This window comes from Salmo trutta, chromosome 20 (genome assembly GCF_901001165.1).
Source record: "Salmo trutta chromosome 20, fSalTru1.1, whole genome shotgun sequence".
NCBI classification, from domain to species: Eukaryota; Metazoa; Chordata; class Actinopteri; order Salmoniformes; family Salmonidae; genus Salmo; species Salmo trutta.
Window position 1 is genome coordinate 39,851,655 of NC_042976.1, and position 26,761 is coordinate 39,878,415.

The 26,761-nt window shown below is 43.2% G+C and overlaps 1 protein-coding gene and 1 non-coding gene across 3 annotated transcripts in view; both read right to left on the reverse strand.

The window, feature by feature from the left end:
• Positions 1-26,761, reverse strand: part of b3galt1b (UDP-Gal:betaGlcNAc beta 1,3-galactosyltransferase, polypeptide 1b) — a 121,073-nt gene that overhangs the window by 17,865 nt on the left and 76,447 nt on the right. The window lies entirely within an intron of this gene.
• On the reverse strand, positions 5,392-5,466 carry trnaa-ugc (transfer RNA alanine (anticodon UGC)). The gene has a single exon. It is a non-coding gene; the product is annotated as a tRNA-Ala (tRNA).

Consider the following 26,761-nt stretch of genomic DNA (forward strand, 5'->3'; position numbering starts at 1 on the left):
CTTAGGCCATTTTGCCACAACTTTGGAAGTATGCTTGGGGTCATTGTCCATATGGAAGACCCATTTGCGACCAAGCTTTAACTTCCTGACTGATGTCTTGAGATGTTGCTTCAAAATATCCACTTAATTTTCCTGCCTCATGATGCCATCTATTTTGTGAAGTGCACCAGTCTTTTCTGCAGCAAAACACCCCCACAACATGATGCTGTCACCCCTGTGCTTCATGGTTGGAATGGTCTTCTTCGGCTTGCAAGACTCCCACTTTTTCCTCCAAACATAACGATGGTCATTATGGCCAAACAGTACGATGGTCATTATGGCCAAACAGTACAATCTTTGTCCCCATGTGCAGTTGCAAACCGTAGTCTGGCTTTTTTATGGCGGTTTTGGAGCAGTGGCTTCTTCCTTGCTGAGCAGCCTTTCAGGTTATGTCATATAGGACTCGTTTTACTGTGGATATTGTGATATTCATATGTGTAAACATACTGAATTATTATTGGATGCATTTTACCGCCGTATCATACTGTGCTATGATTGGTTAAGACCACCCAGATGGTTAGGTCATGGTCAGTTGATCATGGTTGGAGATACGTGAACATGCCAGTTGTAGCTAGCTAATAAAGAGCTACGTTAAGAAATATCCTGTAGTACTGCATTTTATTATTTCGTACAAAGCGTGCAAAACAAGACAGATATAGATACTTTGTACCTGTTTCCTCCAGCATCTTCACAAGGTCCTTTGCTGTTGTTCTGGGATTGATTTGCACTTTTCGCACCAAAGTACGTTCATCTCTAGAAGACAGAATGCGTCTCCTTCCTGAGCGGTATGATGGCTGCGTGGTCCCATGGTGTTTATACTTGCGTACTATTGTTTGTACAGATGAACGTGGTACCTTCAGGCGTTTGGAAATTGCTCCCAAGGATGAAGCAGATTTGTGGAGGTCTACAAGCTTCTAAAGTCATGACATCATTTTCTGGAATTTTCCAAGCTGTTTAAAGGCACAGTCAACTTCGTGTATGTAAACTTCTGACCCACTGGAATTGTGATACAGTGAATTATAAGTGAAATAATCTGTCTGTAAACAATTGTTGGAAAAATGACTTGTGTCATGCACAAAGTACATGTCCTAACCGACTTGCCAAAACTATAGTTTGTTAACAAGAAATTTGTGGAGTGGTTGAAAAACGAGTTTTAATGACTCCAACCTAAGTGCATGTAAACTTCCGACTTCAACTGTATATATATTTGTGTAGTTCAGTCCTTGAACTGTTCTTGTCTATCAATGTTTTGTATTATGTCATGTTTTATGCTTTGTGTGGATCCCAGGAAGAGTAATAAAATACCTAGACCAGGTTAGCACATTGCGCTAAAGCCTAGGTCTCAGCCAAGGTAACTCATCTTCAGGTGTCAGTTTACTGATGTTGAACCACCTCCGCTGCCCATGCTGACAAGCAGCAGGAGGCTAAGACTAACCACACAAAGAGAGACTATTATATAATATAATATGTTCATTTGAGAGCCCAGTACAGTAGTCAATTCACAGCCTCAGCAATCTAATAGTTGGACACAACATCTAGAGAAGATTTAATTGGCTGAGCATGCCCAGAAACACACCTATCAGAAGGTCTGTTCTTTAGGATCACCTTGCGTAAGGCAGGTCTTCAAAAGTAAAACAAGAGTGAAACATAAAAACATGTCTGAACAGTTTGGGGATCAGGTACCATCTGACTGCAGTGCGAAACAGATAAGTCTACAGTATTGGACATACCTACTCATACCTGCCATTTTTATTCACGTATTTCAAAATACACACAGAGCAGGGGCATGGCTTGGCTTAAATCAAAGTCTGTCAGTTAGTACTTCGATGCACCACTGTGAATAAATCTTAATCCTCTTAAATAAGCTTCTACACACAACTACAAAGGACCCACAGATAGGATCCTCTTTAAGTGGAATGAGTGGGGCTATTAAATTCCCTCCCCAGCAGCATCACTTATTCAGCCCGATGCTAGGCAGAACATGCAGATCCTATCAAGACCCACTTGGTGGGAAAGCTGTTGTTGCTAATTTTAAGCATGGCACAGCAGAGGCTGTAAATAAATCATTAGGCATGTCTGAAACAATAAGGCTCTTCTCTCAGGTTGCACCGTGGGACAGGTGGTGGTGTCGAGCTGTGTGCTGGAGACCGCTCTGTCTCTCTGGAGAGATGAGTCAAAGATCCTAACTCCCAGACCTTTTTATTTTACCAGGTAAGTTGACTGAGAACACATTCTCATTTACAGCAACAACCTGGGGAATAGTTACAGGGGAGTGGGGAAGAACAAGCCCTGATGGAATGAAGGCCAGATTGGGAATTTAGCCAGGACACTGGGGTTAACAACCCTACTCTTACAATAAGTGCCATGGGATCTTTAGTGACCACAGAGTCAGGACACCTGTTTAATGTCCCATCCAAAAGACAGCACCCTACACAGAGCAATGTCCCCAATCACTGCACTGGGGAATTGGCATATTTTTGTTGTTGTTGTTAGACCAGAGGAAAGGGTGCCTCACACTGACCCTCCAACACCACTTCCAGGAGCATCTGGTCTCCCATCCAGGGACTGACCAGGACCAACCCTGCTTAGCTTCAGAAGCAAGCCAGCAGTGGGATGCAGGGTGGTATGCTTCGGGCTTAAGAGAACCTATGTACCCTTTATCAACCCCCTTAACCCTCCGGTATCAGATGCCTGTGACATATTGTATCTGCTGTTCTCCTTCCACCAGGGTTGAGCTGCTCTGTGAAGACCTGCTTCCAAACACAGAGCTGGATCCCTGCCGGGATGAGGCCAACACTTGTGCTGCTGCCCACTGATCATTGTTCTCCTCCCCCAGGGCCTACTGTGTCCAAAAATGCACAGAGCCAAAAGAGGAGGTATCATGGACATCCTATTTATTGATAGTAGAGCTCACCTTGACAGTACACCTCTCCACTCCACCTCTGTCTTCTGTCTGCCCTGAATGGCCTTACAACAAGTGAACATTTATGTGGCACATATCATATTTTAATTTGATCTTACTTTATAATAACAGGACTCTGGTGAAGGCTGTGTGTAGCAGTGTAGGCCTACGTAGAGTATTGTCTCAGTGTAATGCACCGCTGGCCTGACAAGAGGAAGCCCAGACCACTGCAGGGAACTGTAGCATATGACTCCAAGGGAAAACAACAGCATGCTAGAGAAATGAACAGCTAAGTTTTTCATCATTACTAGTGCCCCGTGCAATTACCCACCATGCACTGCTCAACTTAATGAAGAGACAAGCACTGTACGCCATAATAACTACATTTCTATAATTACAACAGGATGATGACAGATGGTTATATGTGAAGACATTACCCAGCTAACACATAACGTTCCGAGAACCATATGTTTCTTCGGTGGCAATTTCAGCACCTCAGCATAACGTTTCCTACAGATTTCCTCATGGTTCTATTTAAAGTTCTATTTAAATTGTTCAGAAGATTTTAAACAACGTTCTTCTGTGGGAATTTCAGTACTTTTTTGCAGGTTTCCTCATGGTTCTATTTAAAGTCATGTTCTCAGAACATTAAGAAAACTTTCCATAAATACCAGAAGAAAACATCAGTAATGTTTGAAGAACGTTCTAAGAATGTTATTTGAACACATTCGTATACTGTACATTCCATTCTCAGCATCAACAAAACTCTCTCTATCCTCTATCTGTTAAGTGTGTTCAGGTGTGTTGGCCGTGCCCACTAATTGGCCACACCTGATCTTAAAGAGTGCTTGTTTCTTTGAAATGGGGTCTTTTTGAATAGACTAAAATTAACAACTTTGTATGAGTTAAAAAAACACGGCATGCTAGCTCCATCCTGGTGGTGCAGTGGACTCATTTCATGGATAGGGAACAGAAGATCCTAGGTTCTAATATCACTGATGCTGTGCCACAATAAAAACACATTGTGTTTGCATGATTAATGCCTAAGCAAATGAATTTCTATGTGCTTAGAATTCAAAACACTTAAACTAAGCTAGCAGTGCTATTAAATGTCTTATCAAAACATGTTCTCAGAACGTTATTTAACTGTTTGGTCCACCAGCCACTCTGGCAGGTAGATGAAAATATACAGTGCATTCGGAAAGTATTCAGACCCCTTCACTTTTAGCACATTTTGTTACATTAGAGCCTTATTCTAAAATGGATCAAATAAAAACATTTCCTCATCAATCTACATACAATACCCCATAATGACAAAGTGAAAACAGGTTTATAGAAATGTCAGCAAATGTATAAAATAAAAAAAGAAATACCTTATTTACATAAGTATTTAGACCCTTCGCTATGAGACTCAGAATTGAGCTCAGGTGCATCCTGTTTTCATTGATCATCCTTGAGATGTTTCTAAAACTTGGTTGAAGTCCACCTGTGGTAAATTCAATTGATTGGACATGATTTGGAAAGGCCCACACCTGTATATATAAGGTCCCACAGTTGACAGTGCATGTCAGAGCAAAAACCAAGCCATGAGGTCAAAGGAATTGTTTGTAGAGCTCCGAGACAGGATTGTGTCGAGGCACAGATTTAGGGAAGGGTATGAAAAAATGTCTACAGCATTGAAGGTCCCCAAGAACACAGCGGCCTTCATCATTCTTAAATGGAAGAAGTTTGGAACCACCAAGACTCTTCTTAGAGCTGGCCTCCCGGCCAAACTGAGCAATCGGGGGAGAAGGACTTTGGTCAGGGATGGTCACTCTACCCAAGAACCCGATGGTCACTCTGACAGAGCTCCAGAGTTTCTCTGTTGAGATGGGAGAATCTCTGCAGCACTCCACCAATCAGGCCTTTATGGTAGAGTGGCCAGACGGAAGCCACTCCTCAGTAAAAGGCACATAACAGCCTGCTTGGAATTTGCCAAAAGGCAACTAAAGGACTCTCAGACCATAAGAACAAGATTCTCTGGTCTGATGAAACAAGATTGAACTCTTTGGCCTGAATGCCAAGCGTCATGTCTGGAGGAAACCAGGCACCGCTCATCACCTGGCTACATTTAACTTTTTTTTTTTTTACATTTTAGTCATTTAGCAGACGCTCTTATCCAGAGCGCCTTACAGTAGTGAATGCATACATTTCAAACAATTTCATACATTTTTTTCTGTGCTGGCCCCCCGTGGGAATCAAACCCACAACCCTGGCGTTGCAAACACCATGCTCTACCAACTGAGCTACAGGGAAGGCTAATATGATTCCCTCACAAACGGAATTCCTGGCATTAATCCCATATCTTTGGTGACATTTTAGTCATTTAGCAGACGCTCTTATCCAGAGCGACTTACAGTAGTGAATGCATACAATTCAATTCATTTCATAAATGTTTTTTCCCTCGTGCTGGCCCCCCGTGGGAATCGAACCCACAACCCTGGCGTTGCAAACACCATGCTCTACCAACTGAGCCACAGGGAGGCCAATACCATCCCTACGGTGAAGCATGCTGGTGGCAGCATCATGCTGTTGGGATGTTTTTCAGCGGCAGCGACTGGAAGACTAGTCAGGATCGAGGGAAAGATGAACGGAGTAAAGTACAGAGAGATCCTTGATGAAAACCTGCTCCAGAGCGCTCAGAACCTCAGACTGGGGCGAAGGTTTACCTTCTAACAGGACAACAACCTTAATCACACAGCCAAGACAACACAGGAGTGACTTGGGGACAAGTCTCTGAATGTCCTTGAGTGGCCCAGCCAAAGCCCCGATTTGAACCCGATGGAACATCTCTGGAGAGACCTGAAAATAGTTGTGCAGCGACGCTCCCCATCCAACCTGACAGAGCTTGAGAGGATATGCAGAGAAGAATGGGAGAAACTCCACAATTACAGGTGTGCCAAGCTTGTAGCGTCATACCCAGGAAGACTCGAGGATGTAATCATTGCCAAAGGTGCTGTTTTCGCTTTGTCATTATGGGGTATTGTGTGTAGATTTATTTTTAATTGTTTTATTTAATACATTTTAGAATAACGTTGTAATGTAACAAAATGTGCTAAAAGTGAAAGGGTCTGAATACTTTCCGAAGGCACTGTAAATTGCCAAGAAACATGAAGGACAAAGTCCCACTTTGTAGATTTTAGACTAAATTAGACCAACTTTCTTTGTGTGCACAGTGCCTCCAAAAATGAATCTATCATCAGCACAACTCTGTGCACACAGCTCCCTTGGTAGACAGTTTTCCTACGCAAGGTGGGATATAGGATTCATATTTCTTTGTCCAATTAGTAGTTATGAAACAAAACAGCAGAAATACTTTGAAAACAGCTACTGCAGCTTTTTCTAACCCTAACTGCATGTGCTCATAGTTGACTTTTGATCATTTTTATTAGCGAATGTATCGCTCGCTAGAGCCCTGCAAATTGACCACCCCCAATGTGGCTGGTTAAAATAGACATTCTTAACAGCCAATACCTAAATCTACACCGTGTTCATTTTATGCTCTGTGTATATCCCATCACACTGATGATGGATGTCTAAATGAGGCGCGTGGTAAATTACAGGATTAGGTGGAAAGTTGTTGAGGGCGGCATTTTCTGAGCCCCACCTGTTTAGCTAAAAAAAAAAAAAAAAAAAAAAAAAAAAATTGATACATTTTTTTGGTGCCTGTTTTTCATGTTATTTTGGGATTAATATGTGTCACATATCAGTTTGCAAATAATGTAAAACAAAATAATCTTAGCGTTATTAAAGCTGCATACAAATATGGTACCTTTTTTGCTTTCTTGAGTAAGGAAGCTCCAAAATGCACGTGTTTCAGCCTAGCTCAGTGCTTTCTGTGGTGGTGGGGCAGCCAGCGAAAAATATGGAGCGTAAGGGTTGATAAAGTTCTCTAGTTGCGCCGTGATTGGCTCAGTGTTCTGTCACTCATGGTCTATGGGTAGAGCTCGAAAATTCAAGCCCCTTGGATGCTGGCATAGAGTTACATTAGAAGTGCCCATCCATGAAGGCTCAAATTCATTGGCCACAGATACAATTATGTCAAATCACGTTATATCTACAGTAGCTTTGATTGGACTGATCCAAAATCTTAGCTAGCAAGCTAGCAGTCATCATCATGAATCAAGACAATTTACTGGCAAATCCTTTTCAATTCTTGTCATATGAAGAGACATTCTTAAGAGAAATTATAGATAAAACATATCGGTGCTCATCGGCCATTGGACATAAATATTACACAACAAGTTGGAAATCGCAAATTCAACAATGAGTGGTTTGGAAGGAATCAGTGTCTAACAGCAAGCGTTGCAAAGCAATCACTCAACATTCAACATTGGCCATGCTGTCAATCCAGCATGACTTCTGTCGCATTCAAAACAACTGGAAACTTGGAACTGGGAAATCTCAGACATCAGTGAGTTCAAGACAACTGGGAACTCAGGAAAAAAATTAGCTCCGACTGGGAAAATATGATGATCCAACTTGGAATTCCAAGTCGGGAACTCTGGCCTCTTTCTAGAGCTCTGACCTGAAAATCACTGACATCATGATTCAACCTTGTTTTTTCCGAGTTCCCAGTTGTCTTGAAAGCACCATAAATCCAGAGAATGCCAGACTTTGATGACAAAATTTGCCCACGAAGGACCGCCGTGCCACCTTCCTGTTCAAGTGAGCACAGCACAACAAGGTGAGTTCAAAAATGTCTTGTATGCTGCTGCATACATTTTGTAATATGCCAGGGAGATATGTATACTGTACTGTAGCTAAGAAAGTAATACTACTAAGTGTATGTTGTGTAGTAAGCTGTTAGTAGCCCATGTGCCTCACCATAATAATTTGGTCCCTTTCCCACTCCTAATTTGGCCTACTGTTCTGACTTGGTGGTGCACATGTAGCCTATAGCCTGTTTTAGAGAAATGTAATTATTGAATATTATAAGAGCTTTCATTGTTTGCTTACAGTATATGCCCCCTTTATTTATCCTACGGTTCTGACTTGGTGTACAGTGAGAATACTGTAAGAACGACCATGTTCTGAATTCTGCCACTGTACATTTCAAAAGTGCTGAACAAATAGTTATATTAATTACATCCACCCTAGCTTGCTCATTAATGTCTTAATCAAAATGACGGATTGCCTCTTATCCGCTCGTCGTACCCTTATGCTATAGTTTGTACATCTCAATTGTCAGTAGAAACTACATTTGTTTAAGCAAGTCAGCCATATCAGCTATGTTTTTTTAAAAGGCAGTAAATGAGGCTGAATTAAGTGTTTCGCTGCCAGACAAGTCTCTGCTGATAGCCAGGTGTAGAAGTGGTACAGATTCACCATGGTGCTGAAAATAAAGCTCTGCTGTTGGGACAACTTTATGTATGCCCTAACAGTTTGCGGGCACTGTTTGTTACCGTTATAGTGCAATTAATGTATTGTTCAGTGTTGTGTTGTGGCTTTGCTGGCATGCATCCCCCACATTTTTTTTAACGTTTGCCCCACCAAGATTTACATATCCTAAAAACAGGACAGGTCAAAGTAAAATTGACAATATGGAATGAACAATCACAACTGCTGTTCAGGAGTTGCACCCCATTGTCATGATTAGTGGTTTCAAGTTTGTATCTGTCAATTTTTGACAAGCTGATCATAGCGAAAAAGAAAATACTTCTGCATTTCACACGCGCCATGTAAACATATTGCAAATAGGCTAACGAAAACTCCTGATAAAGTTGGGTAGCTGATATGAAGAGCTTAAATATCCAAATTGATTAGTCACAAGAATCAGGAATAACAAAGCCAATGCAATGACCTGTTTTACAAACGGTGGGCCTACCACGTGTATGGGTATTCATAAAATTCCATTGCGGGCTGACATGGTAGGCTACACCCCAGTAAGCATGAGCCAACTTCTTTTGGAGGTCTTTTTGTAGCGCTGTCCGGATTGGACATCTTTGTATGGAGTTTTACAAATGGTAGGCTTACCACATGTTAGATGGGCATTCATAAAAATCAATTTCAGGCAACACCTCAGTAAACATGGACTGAAGCCAACTTCTATGTTCGGTTCAGATTTTATCCGGCTTCGTCTTCTGATGAGAAATCATCAGACCAATACGCAGCGTGGTAAGTGTCGATACTAATACTTTTATTTTTTATAAACGTGAACACTTAACAAAAATAACAAACAACGATGAAAAAACTGTCCTGTAAAGCTACACAGCTATACATGGAACAACCACCCACAAACACAAGAGAAAATAAACCCACTTAAATATGGCCTCCAATTAGAAGCAACGACAACCAGCTGCTTCTAATTGGAGGTCGTTCCCAAAACTAACATAGAAATAGACAAACTAGAAAACCCACATAGAAATAGAAAACATAAACCAAAAACCCCAAAACAAACACACCCCTGCCACGTCCTGACCAACTACAATAACAAAATTACCCCTTTACTGGTCAGGACGTGACAGTACCCCCCCCCCCCAAAGGTGCAGACCCCGAATGCACCTGAAACCAAAAATTACCAAAACAATAAACCCAAACTAAAGGGAGGGAAGGGCGGGTGGCCACCGTCACCGACGGTTCCTGTGCTACACCCCCCCTTCCCAAACCTCCCCCCACGGAAGTGGCTCTGGATCTGGGCTTAATCCCCACTCTAACCTGTCCACCCCCGCTGAAGGCTTAGGGCTGTCGCTCGTCGCTGGAGACCTCGGGCTGAGGTGCGACTCTGGCGTCGCCGGACTGGAGGGGCGACTCTGGCGGCGCCGGACTGGAGGGGCGACTCTGGCGGCGCCGGACTGGAGGGGCGACTCTGGCGGCGCCGGACTGGACGGGCGACTCTGGCGGCGCCGGACTGGACGGGCGACTCTGGCGGCGCCGGACTGGACGGGCGACTCTGGCGGCGCCGGACTGGACGGGCGACTCTGGCGGCACTGGACTGGACGGGCGACTCTGGCGGCGCCGGACTGGATGGGCCATCTCTGTCGGTTCCGGACTGCGGGCCGTCTCTGTCGGTTCCAGACTGCGGGCCGTCTGTCGGTTCCGGACTGCGGGCTGCCTCTGTCGGTTCCGGACTGCGGGCCGTCGCCGGAAGCACTGGACGGGGCACTGTCGCCGGAAGCTCTAGACGGGGCACTGTCGCCGGCAGCTCTAGACGGGGCACTGTCGCCGGAAGCTCTAGACGGGGCACTGTCGCCGGAAGCTCTAGACGGGGCACTATCGCCGGAAGCTCTAGACGGGGACTGCGCACTAAAGGCCTGGTGCGTGGGGCTGGTTTTGGAGGCGCCAGCCTGGTGACACGCACCTCAAGGCTAGTGCGAGGAGCAGGAACAGGACGTACTGGACTGGGCAAGCGCACTAAAGGCCTGGTGCGTGGGGCTGGCTTTGGAGGCACCAGACTGGTGACACGCACCTCAAGGCTAGTGCGAGGAGCAGGAACAGGGTAAACTGGACCCTGGAGATGCACTGGAGGTATGGAGCATACAGCCTGCACAACCCTTCTTGGCTGAGTGCTCACCATAGCCTGGCCATACTGAGGAGCTTTCACCGTTTGCACCGGCCTTTGAATGCTTCTGGGCAATACAGTGCGCATTTCCGCATAGCTTGGTGCTTTCTCGATCTGTCGCGCCCCATAATAAGCACGGGGAGTTGGCTCAGGTCTACGACCTGACTTAGCCATACTACCCGTGTGCCCCCCAAAATTTTTTGGGGGGCTTGCCAATCCTTGCGTATAACGCCGGTACTCCCCCGCCTGGTGCCATGGTCCTGTCCCATCCAGGATCTCCTCCCAGGTCCATGACTCTTCATAGCTCCTCTGCTGCTCCTTCCTCCGATGCTTGGTCCTGTTTTGGTGGGTAGTTCTGTCATAATCTTCGTCTTCTGAGTAGTAAGAAATATCGGACCAATACGCAGCGTGGTAAGTGTCCATACTTATACTTTTATTTTTTAAACGTGAACACTAAACAAAACAAGAAACCGAATGACAGTCCTGTAAGGCTACACAGCTATACATGGAACAACCACCCACAAACGCAAGAGAAAATAAACTCACTTAAATATGGCCTCAAATTAGAAGCAACGACAACCAGCTGCTTCTAATTGGAGGTCGTTCCCAAAACTAACATAGAAATAGACAAACTAGAAAACCCACATAGAAATAGAAAACATAGAACATAAACCAAAAACCCCGAAACACTCAAAACAAACACACCCTTGCCACGTCCTGACCAACTACAATAAAAAAATGACCCCTTTACTGGTCAGGACGTGCCACTTAATTTGGCCTTAACATAGATGACTATAAATGACTTATTTTCAACTTTCATTCAGAACCAAAAATTAGCCTGATTTCAACGTCTGGAAAATAGTATTTTCAACATCCGGAAAATACATATTTTAAACTTTCATTCAGAACCGAAAATTAACATGATTTCAACATTTGGAAAATATGTCTTGTAGATGTCTTTTCAACATAATTTTGCTTACTACTCTAGTTTTGAAGGTTTGTCGTTTTCTGGTCTTGCCTAGGGCGGAAGAATGGCAAGGACTGGCCCATACTGACATCTTTGTGGGGGAGGTAAAGTTATTCAGATCTTTCTAGCCAAGCCTTTCATGTCTGAGGCAAGCTGAGTTGCTGACACACTGAGATAGTGGTAATCATTAGCTAGGAGGTGTTCGTTTTAGAAAGAGGACTGTGTAGTTACTTATGAATTAGATTAATAGAGACTTTCCTTTCTACTTTCAGTTAATCTGCTCTTAGGTTCTCCGGCTGTCATCATAATTGGTTATTTCTGAAAAGAGTGAACAGATTAAATTTAAATAAAGATAGGGGAGTTTTTGCAAGCCTAGCCACTAGCCTTGTAAATGATTCCTAAAACACAGTTATGTCACGGCAAGCTAATTTGTTCTGAGGTGTCAGCCCAGGTGAGGCATGCCAAGCTTGTATTACTTGTTATCTAATATATGGAAAATCATATGAGACAAACCCTGGTTTCAGAACTCCATCAAACTATGCTAATCAGTCAAACCTCTGGAGTGAACCTACCATGACAGGAATTTATTGACCCTGGTGTATGGGAGACAGCAGCTGCTGCGGTAAATGCCCATGAACCACGTCGGAGAATTATGGTTCCCCTATTCTGAGGAGGGGAAAAACATCCCACCGTACACAAAAAACTACAGATGCCGTTGCAAATGAGCGCAATAAATTATCTTTTGAAATGTAATTGGCGTAAACGACATCTGTCAGAAGCTGACAGCTTTCGGATGAGGAGAGAACGGAATCCCTGGTTCTCTCTCTTCCCGCACATTAATTGCTATGTTATCTTCAGGGACAGTACTGTCAAAGTGAAACTAAACACATTATTGGTATTCTATTATAGATGGCAGGCTCACTTGGGGCGAAGATGAGTGTTGGACATGAGTAAGAGCAAGTACTGTACAGCTGTGCCATATAAATGGCTAAATAGTTGGGTAGAGATTTTCGATGTACCCATTCCTTGGCACATGGTTTATGAATTGATACGCAAAACAACGCCAGATTCAAAACTTTGAATTTTTCAATTTAAATTACTATACAAAATTCTTGTAACTAATAGAATGTTATATATATGGGGGATACAATCTTCCCAGCTCTGCAGATTCTGCTGTGAGGAGGCAGAGTCATTAGATCATTTATTTTGGTATTGTCCATATGTAGCTCGTTTTTGGTCACAGGTCCAGGAATGGCTGAAGAATTGCAACATTTGCCTAGAACTAACGCTGCTGTCACGTCCTGACCATAGTAAGAGGTTATTTTCTATGGTAGAGTAGGTCAGGGCGTGACAGGGGGTGTTTTGTGTTTTTCTATGTTTTCTATTTCTATGTTTTAGTTCTAGTATTTCTATTTCTATGTTGTTGTTTTTTTGGCTTGATCTCCAATTGGAGGCAGCTGGTCCTCATTACCTCTGATAGGAGATCATATTTAAGTAGGGGTTTTTCTTCCTTGGTATTGTGGGTGATTCTATTTTGAGTAGTGTGTTTTCTCTCTGCGTCACGGTTTGTTTTGTTATTTCAAGTATTTGGTGTATTGCATTACGTTTCACGGATAAATAAATATGTGGAACTACGAACAAGCTGCGCTTTGGTCCGATCCTTTAGACAACCGTGACAGCTGCAGATAGCAATAATGGGTGATTTGAAAAGCCATAGTCAATCAATCAATAATGTTATAATTATTTTAGCAAAAATGTTTATTTTTTAATTTACAATCTGTAGAAGCTATGAGAATAGAAAGGTTCAATTGTTTTGTGAAGCATCACAGCACAGTTGAAAAGTATATGGCAAATATAAATCCGAAATGGATGATGTTGAGAGATAGATGGGAGGGGTTGAATGGAGCTGAAGGGTGGGACTAATAACAAGATAAACAATGTAAAACATACGGGGTCTGTAAAATGTATATAGGTTCAGAACTTTTGTGATATAGCACAGTTACAAATAGAAATCAAACTGGATCAGAAATAGAGGAAGGACTAAAAACAAACAGAACTATTGTAAAATAGACTGTCTGTAAAATGTGTATAAGATGGATAAATTGAAGGTAAAAGCCGACGTGTTTACTCTAATTGGGGGATCGGTGGTAGGGTTTGCGGGGAATAATAATAAAGGTATATTCTTTAAAAAAGTATGTATGTCTATATAGGTATGTGTATATGTATGCATGCGTGTATGGATATATATATTTACCCAAAAAATATATGGGGGATTGGAAATGATGCAGACAATTACATTGATGGAAGCAATATTCTTTCCGCAATATTAAGCTGATCCACCCCTAAAAAAAATAATAAAAAAAAGAGCAAGTACAAAGCATCATAAAAGGCATTGGACACAACATGCAGGGAAGTGAACATCATCTAGACACATCATACAGAATGCATATAGAAATAATGTAGTTTATATTCATTGTCCAGGCTTGTGGTGTAACATTGGTATTCATGAGTGGCATTTTATAGAGCCCTTTGTTTATTGTTTTTCAAGCTCAATTTCGCTAATATGCATTAGCCTACCCACGGACCCAAGTCAAAATATCATGAGCTGAATGTTTGTCTAAATGAGCATGGCTCAAATGTGAGTGGGGAAATGTACATCATGGCTAAATGATTTCCTGTGCAATAACACATCACAGCTCGAAGATTGTTGACAAATGTACGCTATCAAGATATTATGCAAATATTAATCTTCCTGGAAATGTCAACATTATGACAATCACTCCTGAAATGCCAAGCAAACACAGTTTCTGCTCTGAGTGACGTGACAACTTAATCTGCAGAATATTTCTTTTCTGCAAAGGAAATCATGTAAAAAATCACTATTTGCCAAACTTCCAGATGTTAATATGCCAGCCTTGACTTTAGGTTCTCACTAGTAGTCTATCATTTCAAATAAAGTATTGAAGAGCAATTGTCCCTATAATTGCCCCAAACTGTGTTTGCTTGACAACTTCTCATTTCAATATGAGTCAGAAAATTTTATTCTACTTTCAAAATTGAGTACAACGTGTAGATAGGATAATCTTGATCATAAAGTCAGTCGTGTCCAAAACACAGTTTTGTGAGACTTGTGGTCGTGACTGCATCACAACGTAAATTAAGGTTGGGTTTGTTTCAATCCTGCCCACAAGCCCACAGCTGGCATCACACAAGTCATCATCAATTCAGAGTGCAAATGCACGTGACCCAATCTTAATGCCCATGATACATTTTGGTTTACTTTGGATATCCCTATGGTGCTAGGTAGGGACCATCTGTAATTTACACAGTACATGGGACAATATGTAAAACTTCCAATAGCTTCAAATTGCAATGCTTAAAAACCTAAAACTAACTTTAAATTGTAGAAATTCATATACAAATATTGAAAGCATTTAATAAGAAAACTAAAAGGTGTGCAACATGAAAATATTGTCTAATTTACATTGTGTAATTTATTGAAGGTTCCTAACTAGCTCCGGGGATAGTCTATCCAAAGTCAAACCAATTTTGTTACAGTTGCACACATGGTTGGGAGTACTGATTACAAGAAAACTGTAACTGCAATCTGTTACATAAGCAGCAAAAATATTGTAATCAGATTGCAGATACTTTTGAAAAACTAGATGATAACTTTAAGGATTACTTTTAAGTTCAGAAAGGATGTTTGCGATTTTGTTGTTGTTGACACATTTTTGTTTTCTCAATGACATTGTATTGAAAAAAGGCGCAAGTTTAAGTTTGTTCCGCCTGAGGGAGTCTGACCACAAGTCAGAGACCACTATGATGACACACCAAATGCGTTTGATGGATCCTGGGAAAAGAGCACAAATAAGATTATGTAGGCTACAGTTCAAGCTATGTCTTCCAATGGTGCGAATGCTGTCGGGATCCAAAGGTTATATATTCAATTTCAATAAACGCTTGGAGGTAACGACGACAGCAGTGGTGTAGCCTATGGGCGATATGTATGTATTTCACAAATGTTCCCTCCCGAGAATAAATCACTTTTCTCCCGCCTAACCCGACATTTCCTGCCAAAACCGGAAGTGTCATTCAAAAGCATTGTAAAGCATATACTGTAAATAGGCCTATGTCTGGATTTTTGAAATATTATTATTTATTTTTTTTATTTCACCTTTATTTAACCAGGTAGGCTAGTTGAGAACAAGTTCTCATTTGCAACTGCGACCTGGCCAAGATAAAGCGTAGCAATTCGACACATACAACAACACAGAGTTACACATGGAATAAACAAAACATATACAGTGAGTGCAAGTTAAATAGGCCATGGTGGCGAAGTAATTACAATATAGCAATTAAACACTGGAATGGTGGATGTGCAGAAGATGAATGTGCAAGTAGAGATAGTGGGGTGCAAAGGAGCAAGATATATAAATAAATACAGTATGGGGATGAGGTAGGTACATAGATGGGCTGTTTACAGATGGGCTATGTACAGGGCAGTGATCTGTAAGCTGCTCTGACAACTGGTGCTTAAAGCTATTGAGGGAGATATGAGTCTCCAGCTTCAGAGATTTTTGCAGTTCGTTCCAGTCATTGGCAGCAGAGCACTGGAAGGAAAGACGACCAAAGGAGGAATTGGCTTTGGGGGTGACCAGTGAGATATACCTGCTGGAGCGCGTGCTACGAGTGGGTGCTGCTATGGTGATTAGTGAGCTGAGATAAGGTGGGGCTTTACCTAGCAGAGACTTGTAGATAACCTGTAGCCAGTGGGTTTGGCGACGAGTATGAAGCGAGGGCCAACCAACGAGAGCATACAGGTCACAATGGTGGGTAGTGTATGGGGCTTTGGTGACAAAACGGATGGCACTGTGATAGACTGCATCCAGTTTGTTGAGTAGAGTGTTGGAGGCTATTTTATAGATGACATCACCGAAGTCGAGGATCGGTAGGATGGTTAGTTTTACGAGGGTATGTTTGTCAGCATGAGTGAATTATGCTTTGTTGCGATATAGGAAGCCGATTCTAGATTTAATTTTGGATTGGAGATGCTTAATGTGAGTCTGGAAGGAGAGTTTGCAGTCTAACCAGACACCCAGGTATTTGTAGTTGTCCACGTATTCTAAGTCAGAGCCGTCCAGAGTAGTGATGCTGGACGGGCGAGCAGGTGCGGGCAGTGATCGATTGAATAGCATGCATTTAGTTTTACCTGCGTTTAAGAGCAGTTGGAGGCCACGGAAGGAGAGTTGTATGGCATGGAAGCTCGTCTGGAGGTTAGTTAACACAGTGTCCAAAGAGGGGCCAGAAGTATACAGAATGGTGTCGTCTGCGTAGAGGTGGATCAGAGAATCACCAGCAGCAAGAGCAACATCACTGATGTATACAGAGAAGAGAGTCGGCCCGAGAATTGAACCCTGTGGCACACCCATAGAGACTGCCAGAGGTCCGAACAGAGGTCCTGATTTGAGGTTCGGATTTGATTAGAGCTTTGATAAAAAAATTCAGGCCTGATGCTACCTGAGCCTGATGAGCCATATACATTTTCTGAGCCCTACATTAAAGACATTTCATGAGCCCAAACCCAAAAAAGCCCAAATGACTGTGCCATTATCCAATAACCTACATATCAAATCAAATGTTACAACAGGTGTAGTAGACCTTACAGTGAAATGCTTACTTACAAGCCCTAACCAACAATGCAGTTAAAAAAAAATTATAAAAAAATACCTACAAAAAAACAAGAATAAGAAATAAATGTAACGAATAATTAAAGAGCAGCAGTAAAATAACAATAGCGTGGCTATATACAGGGGGTACTGGTACAGAGTCAATGTGCGGGGGCATCGGTTAGTCGAGGTAATTGAGGTAATATGTACATGTAGGTAGAGTTATTAAAGTGACTATGCATAGATAATAACAGAGAGTAGCAGCAGTGTGAAGGGGGGGGGGGCAATGCAAATAGTCTGGGTAGCCATTTGATTAGATGTTCAGGAGTCTTATGGCTTGGGGGTAGAAGCTGTTTAGAAGCCTCTTGGACCTAGACTTGGCGCTCCAGTACTGTTTGCCATGCTGTGGCAGAGAGAACAGTCTATGACTAGGGTGGCTGGCGTCTTTGTAAATTTTTAGGGCCTTTCTCTGACACCGCCTGGTATAGAGGTCCTGGATGGCAGGAAGCTTGGCCCCAGTGATGTACTAGGTAGTACGCACTACCCTCTGTAGTGCCTTGCGGTCGGAGGCCGAGCAGTTGCCGTACCAGGCAGTGATGCAACCAGTCAGGATGCTCTCGATGGTGAAGCTGTAGAACCTTTTGAGGATCTGAGGAACCATGCCAAATCTTTTCAGTCTCTTGATTGGGAATAGGTTTTCTCGTGCCCTCTTCACGACTGTCTTGGTGTGCTTGGACCATGGTAGTTTATTGGTGATGTGGACACCAAGGAACGTGAAGCTCTCAACCTGCTCCACTACAGCCCCATCGATGAGAATGGGGGCTTGCTCGGTCCTCCTTTTCCTGTAGTCCACAATCATCTCCTTTGTCTTGATCACATTGAGGGAGAGGTTGATGTTCTGGCACCACACAGCCAGGTCTCTGACCTCCTCCCCATAGGCTGTCCCGTCGTTGTCGGTGATCAGGCCTACCACTGTTGTGTCATCGCCAAACTTAATGATGTTGTTGGAGTCGTTCCTGGCCGTGCAGTCATGAGTGAACAGGGAGTACAGGAGGGGACTGAGCACACACCTCTGAGGGGCCCCTGAGGACCAGCGTGGTGGATGTGGTGTTACCTACCCTTACCACTCGGGATCCAGTTGCAAAGGGAAGTGTTTAGTCCCAGGGTCCTTAGCTTAGTGATGAGCTTTGAGTGCACTATGGTGTTGAAGGCTGGGCTGTAGTCAATGAATAGCATTCTCACATAGGTGTTCCTTTTGTCCAGGTGGGAAAGGGCAGTGTGGAGTGCAACAGAGATTGCATCATCTGTGGATCTGTTAGGGCGGTATTCAAATTGGAGTGGGTCTAGGGTTTCTGGGATAATGGTGTTGACGTGAGCCATGAACAGCCTTTCAAAGCACTTCATGGCTACAGACGTGAGTGCTACGGGGCGGTAGTCATTTAGGCAGGTTACCTTAGAGTTATTGGGCACAGGGACTATGGTGGTCTGCTTGAGACATGTTGGTATTACAGACTCAGACAGGGAGAGGTTGAAAATGTCAATGAAGACACTTGCCAGTTGGCTCAGCACATGCTCAGAGTACATGTCCTGGTAATCCGTCTGGCCATGCGGCCATGTGAATGTTGACCTGTTGAAAGGTCTTACTCACGTCAGCTGCGGAGAGCGTGATCACACAGTCATCCGGAACAACTGATGCTCTCATGCATGTTTCAGTGTTACTTGCCTCAAAGTGAGCATAGAATTAATTTAGCTCGTCTGGTAGGCGCGTGTCACTTGGCAGCTCTCGGCTGTGCTTCCCTTTATAGTCTGTAATAGTTTGCAAACCCTGCCACATCTGACAAGTGTCAGAGCCGGTGTAGTACGATTCGATCTTAGTCCTGTATTGACACTTTGCCTGTTTGCTGGTTCGTCGGAGAGCATAGCGGGATTTCTTATAAGCTTCCGGGTTAGAGTTCCGCTCCTTGAAAGCAGCAGCTCTACCCTTTAGCTGAGTGTGGATGTTGAGAGAGAAAGACTGCGAGAGAGTGCTCGCTCGTGCACTGATTTAAAGCAACGATATTCGAGTGATAGGCTGTTTTAATACTGCAGCTGCAATTAAAAAGATAATAATCTTTACAATAAAAAAAGGTGACCCCGAAAGCCAGATGGAGAGGGGTAAATTAGACACGCATTCAGTCTTTATATTACTGTAGCATAGACTATGCTACAGCAAACGCAGGCCTACCTGTCACAAGAAAAAAAGTTACCATGATGAGATGATAGATCTACATGCATTGTGAACTGCGCTTCCGACTGAGATGGGCTGTCTGTCCACACCCTGAGCGTTGATGATTCATCATGCAGAGGCCGTAGAGAAGTCAGATTTAGACATCGCATAATTTAACAGTTCCATTTCACGTCATGCTGTTCATATAAATCATTTATTATAATTTACCAGTTTCTCGCAGTTATTTATCCCGGGAAAAGGGAGTGGTTTTGGCGGTAAATCCCAGTAAATATCGGTAACCGGGTTCCCGCTATTTAACCCTAACGTATATCACTTATTATTGAGCTCTACATAGCGCAATGATGTGAATCACACTGCTGCTCTCTCATTTAGCTATTTGCGCCTGATGGATTGTGGTTTTTGTGGATGGCTGATCACAAATCTATATGTGTATTTTAACCCGATAATGGTTGAATTGAAGAAGTTTAAGCTGCTTATGAATCATTGTTTTTGCAACAAGTGAAAGAATTTGCTCTTACAAAAGCTTCAAAGTCAGGATCCCAGCCTATGGAATAGAAGTTTGAGGGAGTTCCTCCCTTCTAAACTCCTCTGTGGTATTGTGCTCCACATACTGTCAAAAACAAGTTTAATTTAAGAAGACCACGAGTGGGGATTTTATTGCTCAATCTAATTTGTGCTGATTAAAAAAAATGTCCATAGGTTTAACAGACAAAGGCTCAAACTCACACACTTTTGATAGAATTAAACAGCTGCAAATGATCAAGATATCAAAGTGTCACCAACAGAAATGTAAACAATAGGCCTATAGCAAATGCAGCATGTGGCATTCATTTTTCACATGCAAATAGTACTTCATGGTAGTGCTCAAAGCATGCCATTCCATGAGAGCAGCATTTATTTTTCAACTCAAAGCAATTAGCCCAATCAGTCCCCCATAATAACAAAATAAACAACAGATAAGTCCTTTTTTCATTAAACTTTATTTAACTAGGCAAGTCAGTGTTGTAACTTTAATGTGTTACAGAGTTAATGTTTTCCCGAAACCCGGGAAAAGTATGAGCTGCGACGAAGATTGTAGGGATGAAGCGGCTGAAATGGCTGAGGAGGAACGTCGGCATGAAGCAGAAAGAATGAGACGAAAGCGGGGTACCATTCGATGTGCCACAACACGGATTTTGAATCAGATTGACGTGGAAATAACCCAGTCAAATTCGGATACCGATCACTTGAGTACATTGTTGGAATTGCTATCAGCTAAGGAGGACAGCTTGTCTGAACTTGATCGTGGAATTGAACACTTAACGCCATTGGACGGATTGGAGGTGGAGATTGCATGCACAGAGGATTACATAGAGCGCGTTATCATGCTGAAGAGACGTGCACAACGAGTGATGAAGAAAAAACAGGACCTCAATCCACTACCAGCACGGGTGAGTGACGCTAACTCAAACAGATCACAGAGACAATCAGTAAGGCTACCAAAGTTGATTATTGAAAAATTCTATGGAGATGTCAGTATGTGGCAGGAGTTTTGGAGCCAGTGCGAGACCGCTATTCACAACAATGATTCACTGTGTAATAAAGAGAAGTTTACCTATCTGAAAACATATCTCACTGGACCATCTGCAAAGGCAGTAGCAGGACTGACGTTAACAGACAGTAACTATGATGATGCAAACGCTCTGCTCAAGAGCAGATTTGGAAGGAAAGATCTTGTGATTAGTGCTCACATGTCAAAGCTGCTAATCTCACTCCTGTGAAGAAATCCTCTGACTTAAATGCATTGAGGCAGCTATATGATGAATGTGAAATTCAGATTAGGAGCTTGGAATCACTGGGTGTAGTGTCAGAAACCTATGGAAGCCTACTATGCCCAATCTTACTGCAGATGATTCCAGAGGACATGGCTCTTGACTATAGTCGTCAGAGGGGAGTAGATGATGAATGGAAAGTGGCTGAGATCGTCAGTTTCCTACAGAAGGAGGTTCAGAGCAGGGAGAGAGCGCTACAAATGACAAGATCATGCAACCAACAGAAAGAGAGCAAACCATGGAACAAGTCATGCTCCTCCAATGAAATGAAAACAAAAAGACCCAACATGCCATCTGCTGCGGCACTGCATAGAGCCAGCCAAAAGGAACAAAACTGTATATTCTGTGACAGTGCAGACCACAAATCAGAAAACTGCCCTGACCACAATATTGCTACACGCAAAGAGAAACTAAAGAAAATGGGAAGATGCTTTGTATGTTTAGGACAGAAACACATAGCAAAATTCTGTAAAGTCAAAGATGTGTCATGTGCAACATGTGGAAGCAGACATCACATTGCTGTGTGTACCGGTAAGAGGAGTGAGGTGCAACCCCCTACTGTTTCTGCAGATGTTGTTGTTTCCTCAGTTATTCCCCATTCAGTGAAGATGGAACCAGATGGACAGAACACTGTGTTGCTACAAACGGCAAAGGCATGGGTGGAAGGCCCATCAGGCAGGAAGATAGCTCGTTGCTTACTAGATGGAGGCAGTCAGAGAAGCTTCATACATGAAAACCTTGTGAAGGGCTTGACGCTACCAGTAATCAGACAAGAGGCACTCACTCTTCACACGTTTGGCTCCTCTGCTCCAGCAACGTCCCAACGCAACACAGTGAAAGTCATCTTGGAGAATGTCTGAGACAAACAGCAGAGAATAGAGAGAGAGGCAATTGAAACCCCACAAGTGTGCACAGCTGTGATGAAGGTTCCTGGTGAACAGATTCAACATGAGCTCAATAGAGAGGGACTGCAGCTCGCAGACCTTCCAGGAGATGACAATGATCCTGAACTCTCTGTTCTGATAGGAGCAGACTACTACTGGCAGATAGTATCAGGCAGAGTGGAGCGACTGACGGAGACGCTGGTTGCTTTAGAGAGCACCTTTGGATGGTCGGTGCAGGGACCCGTGTCCATGTCAAGTGTCGCCGAGGCAACCTGCATGTTCATCCCACTTGATGAAGACACACTAGTCTCTAAACAACTGCATGCATTCTGGGAGCTTGAGTCTCTGGGTATTATAAGCAAGAAAACACAGAACCCAGAGGAAACCGAGGCTCTACAGAGGTTCGAGGAAACAACCACCTTCCAAGATGGGCGATATCACGTGGAGTTGCCATGGAAACGAGAAATGCCAGAACTCCAAGACAACTATAGAATCGCCAAGAAACGGTTTGAAGGTCTGAAGAAAAGACTGAAGAAGGATGTGACGTTGTACAGAAGATACAATGAAGTAGTAAAGGACTACTTACAACAGGATATGGTAGAGGACGTGCCCAAGGACAACACATCAAGCGCAGACAACGTAAAATCCTACTTACCTCACCATGCAGTACTCCGAGAAGATAAGGTGACAAAACTGAGAGTGGTGTTTGATGCCTCATCCCATGAATATGGCTGTCCATCCCTCAATGACTGTCTACTCACAGGACCGAACCTGAATCCGGATCTGTTCAGCGTTCTGATAAAGTTCAGACTACATAAGATCGCATTCATGGCAGACATCAAGAAGGCTTTCCTGCAGATATCCCTAGCAGAGAGAGACAGAGACGCCGTGAGATTTCTATGGCTCACAGGCCCACCAAGGGGAGAAAATGAAGAGGAGCTGCGTGTGCTGAGGATGAAAAGAGTGGTATTTGGAGCTTCCCCAAGTCCATTCTTGCTGGCAGCTACAATCAGGAAGCACCTGAAACAATATGAAATAGAACAACCAGAAGTTGTAGAGATACTGAGAGAGTCACTCTATGTAGATGACTTCATTGCAAGTTCACGCAATGTTGAAGAGGCTTACCTTGTGACAACAACTGCAAAGCGAATGCTGTCGATTGCAGGCATGGACCTCTGCAAGTGGATGACCAACTCTCCTGACTTGAAAACAAAATGGGAGGAAAGTACGACAACTGACCACCTGTTGACGCTAGAAACACAAGAAGTAGTGCTGAAGGTTTTAGGTTTAGTATGGAGACCGGAAACAGATGACTTTGTGTTTGACCTCAGGCCGCTACTGAGCATTCTAAAGCAAAAGGAAAACACAAAGAGAAGTGTTCTGCAGTCGTCTGCACGTATCTTTGACCCTCTTGGTTTCCTGACCCCCTTCACCATCAGGATCAAGTGCATGTTCCAGGAAATGTGGGAGAGGGGACGAAGAATTACCACCTGATCTGACACGAGAATGGCAACAGAGGTGTTCAAAACTACCCCAGTTACACCAGCTCACCATACCAAGGTGGTACAGAACAGACATGCGGCCACAGAACAGCCACACCCTGAAACTACACGTGTTCTGTGATGCAAAGGGCTTACAGTGCAGTAGCTTACTTGCAAGGTGAATCACAAGACCGGGAAACAACAAGTCTAGTCGCATCCAAGTCCAGGGTAGCCCCACTCAAGAAAATGACGCTGCCACGCCGGGAACTCATGGGAGCTGTGATTGGAGCGAGACTAGCAAACAATCTGATGACCACACTGAAAATGGAAGAAAAACAAATCAAAATGTGGACAGACTCGATGATCGTGCTGCATTGGATTTGCAGCTCAGCTCAGAAATGGAAACAGTTTGTCGCGAACAGAGTGACAGAGATCCAGTCCTTGACCAATCCAGAGTCATGGTCATATATTGAAGGGAAAACTAATCCAGCCGACCTCCCTACAAGAGGACAAACTGTTCGAAACTTGACACAGAGCGAGCTATGGTGGAATGGACCCAGAATTCTGAGATCACCCAATCAGTCCGAGGAGACTGATGATAACAAGGTTCCAGAAGAGGTAAATTGAGAACTCAAGTCCAGTTGCTAGGTTACTGTACAACTCGCAGCAAACAGCACAGACATCACTGAACCTGTGTTGGAGCTTGAAAGGTACAGCAAACTGAAAAGAGTGTTCAGAGTCAACGCCTGGATAAAGAGATTCATAGCCAATGCTCGTACAAACATAAAGATGCAAGGTGAACTGACTGCTGACGAACTGTTCGATGCAGAAAAGTACTGGATTAAGGTAACACAACAACAGAGTTTTGGACAGGAGATCAAACTACTGAAAGCAGGAAAAGGCCTAAACAATGACTGTAAAATCAGAGAACTGAAACCGTTCTTGGACGAACACAAACTACTCAGTGTAGGAGGAAGACTGCAACAGTCCAACTTCACATTCAGAGAGCAGCGCCCATGGGTTCTGCCCAACAAGTACAGATACTCAGAAATGCTGATACAGTACCACCATGAGAAGGTGATGCATTCTGGAGCAAGAGACACTCTAGTACAAATCAGAGAGCGATACTGGATCTTGCATGCTAGGCAGCTAGTCAAGAGCACAGTGGCAAGATGTATAGTGTGCAAGAGATTCAAGGCAAGGGCCGGACAGCAGGTCACTGCGCCTTTACCAAAAGACAGAATAACTGATAACTGGTCTCAGATCAGTCAACAGAGACATTCCTGTTAGCTCTAAAAAGATGCATCTCAAGGAGAGGATTATACAAGGTAATCTACTCAGACAATGCAAAAACGTTCAAGAGAGCTGTGGAAGGCAATCGAAGAGCCCCAACTCTTGGCGTTCTTCTCAGAAAGGGGCATCACCTGGAGGTTCATCGCCGAGCGAGCAGCCTGGTGGGGCGAATTCTGGGAAAGACTCGTCAGGTCAGTGAAAACATGCCTACGAAATGTTCTTGGGAGAGCTTCACTCAACTTTGAAGAGATGTGCACAGTCCTGACAGAGGTTGAAGCTATCCTAAATTCTAGGCCTCTGACCGTCGTGCACAATGAAGTGGATGAACCACAACCCCTGACCCCAGCACACTTCCTGGTGGGTAAAAGAATAACCTCTTTGCCTCCAAAGCCATTTCCAGCTGACACTCAACACCCAACGCTAAACAAGGAGGAAATGACACGCAGATGGAAGTACAGGCAGAGACTTGTGACCAGCTTCTGGAACAGCTGGCGAAGAGACTACTTGCTGGATCTAAAGTCAGCACACCGCTGTGACACACCACAGCCCACCCCACTGAAAGCGGGTGACGTTGTACTCATTGGAGAAGATAACACACCCAGGCAAACCTGGAAACTAGGAAATATTGAGGAACTGTTTCCAGGCCGAGATGTCCGAGTTAGGTCACGTTCAGTTCGTACTGTTTCAGGGACTGTTGAAGAGACCTATACAGTTGATATACTGCCTAGAGATTTAGATGAACACAGTTGTTCATCGGGGGGGATGTTGTAAATTTAATGTGTTACAGAGTAAATGTTTAAGTTAATTCATTGAGCTGTATCTAAAGATATTTTCTACATACATATTTTGTTCTATTGGTTACTATTGAATTACGCTTTTGACTGCAAGTTCCAGAATGCCTTGCGACTGGAGAGAGAGTTCGCGCCAGTTATGTTATGACAAGTGATTATCCTGACTTTTCGCTAGCAACTTACTTTTATTGTTTTGTAGAATCTAAAGTTGTTAAAAGTAACTTGAACAAATTTTATTACTAAAAGAAGCTTTAGTTTCAAACCCGACGTCCCGAGTCATTACTTTGAAGATAGTTATTCTATAGTCAGTTAAGAACAAATTCTTATTTACAATGACGTCCTATCCCCTCCCCTAACAACGCTGGGCCAATTGTGCACCACCTTATGGGACTTCCAATTACAGCCAGTTGTGACACAGCCTGGGAACAAACAAGGGTCTGTAGTAACACCTCTAGCACTACAATGCAGTGCTTTAGACCGCTGCGCCACTTGGGAGGCCAGTTATGCTCAGATATTTTTTATCTACATATTTACAAGTCCTATTCTTGAAGATCAAGTGGTATTCAATTAATTAGAATGACTAGAAATCTGACAGACTTTGGTTTTTAATGTAAAGATATAACCTAATAGTATTATTATCTGTATTGAAGTAGAAAGCAAAGGGTTAGAAGAAACCTAAATAAAACCAACCCATAAAGTAAAATGCAACATCCATTTATGGTCACCTATGTAAACTCTAACATTGATTTATCTTGTAATATATGTTGTTCAATTGGTAATAGTAATGTTTTTCTTCTTCTAATGCTTCTTAGGGGGAAAGTCATCTAAAAGTAACTGAAAGTAATCTGATTACGTTACAGAGTTTGGGTAATCCAAAAGATATGTTACTGATTACAATTTTGGTCAGGTAACTAGTAATCGTAACAGATTACATTTTGAAAGTAAGCTTCTCAACCCTGGGCGCGCACTAGCCGGCTGAAGCTCATTGGCGAAATCATTTGGCTAACTCTTTCCCTTTGCAAACACACACAAGAGACATCGACATCAAACCACATCCTAAAACCAAATCACGTTTGAATTTAGTCAAGGTTGCTAGCATTTCTTAAGCCTTGTTCACACTGCAGGCCTTAATACTCAAATCAGGTTTGTTTTTCAAA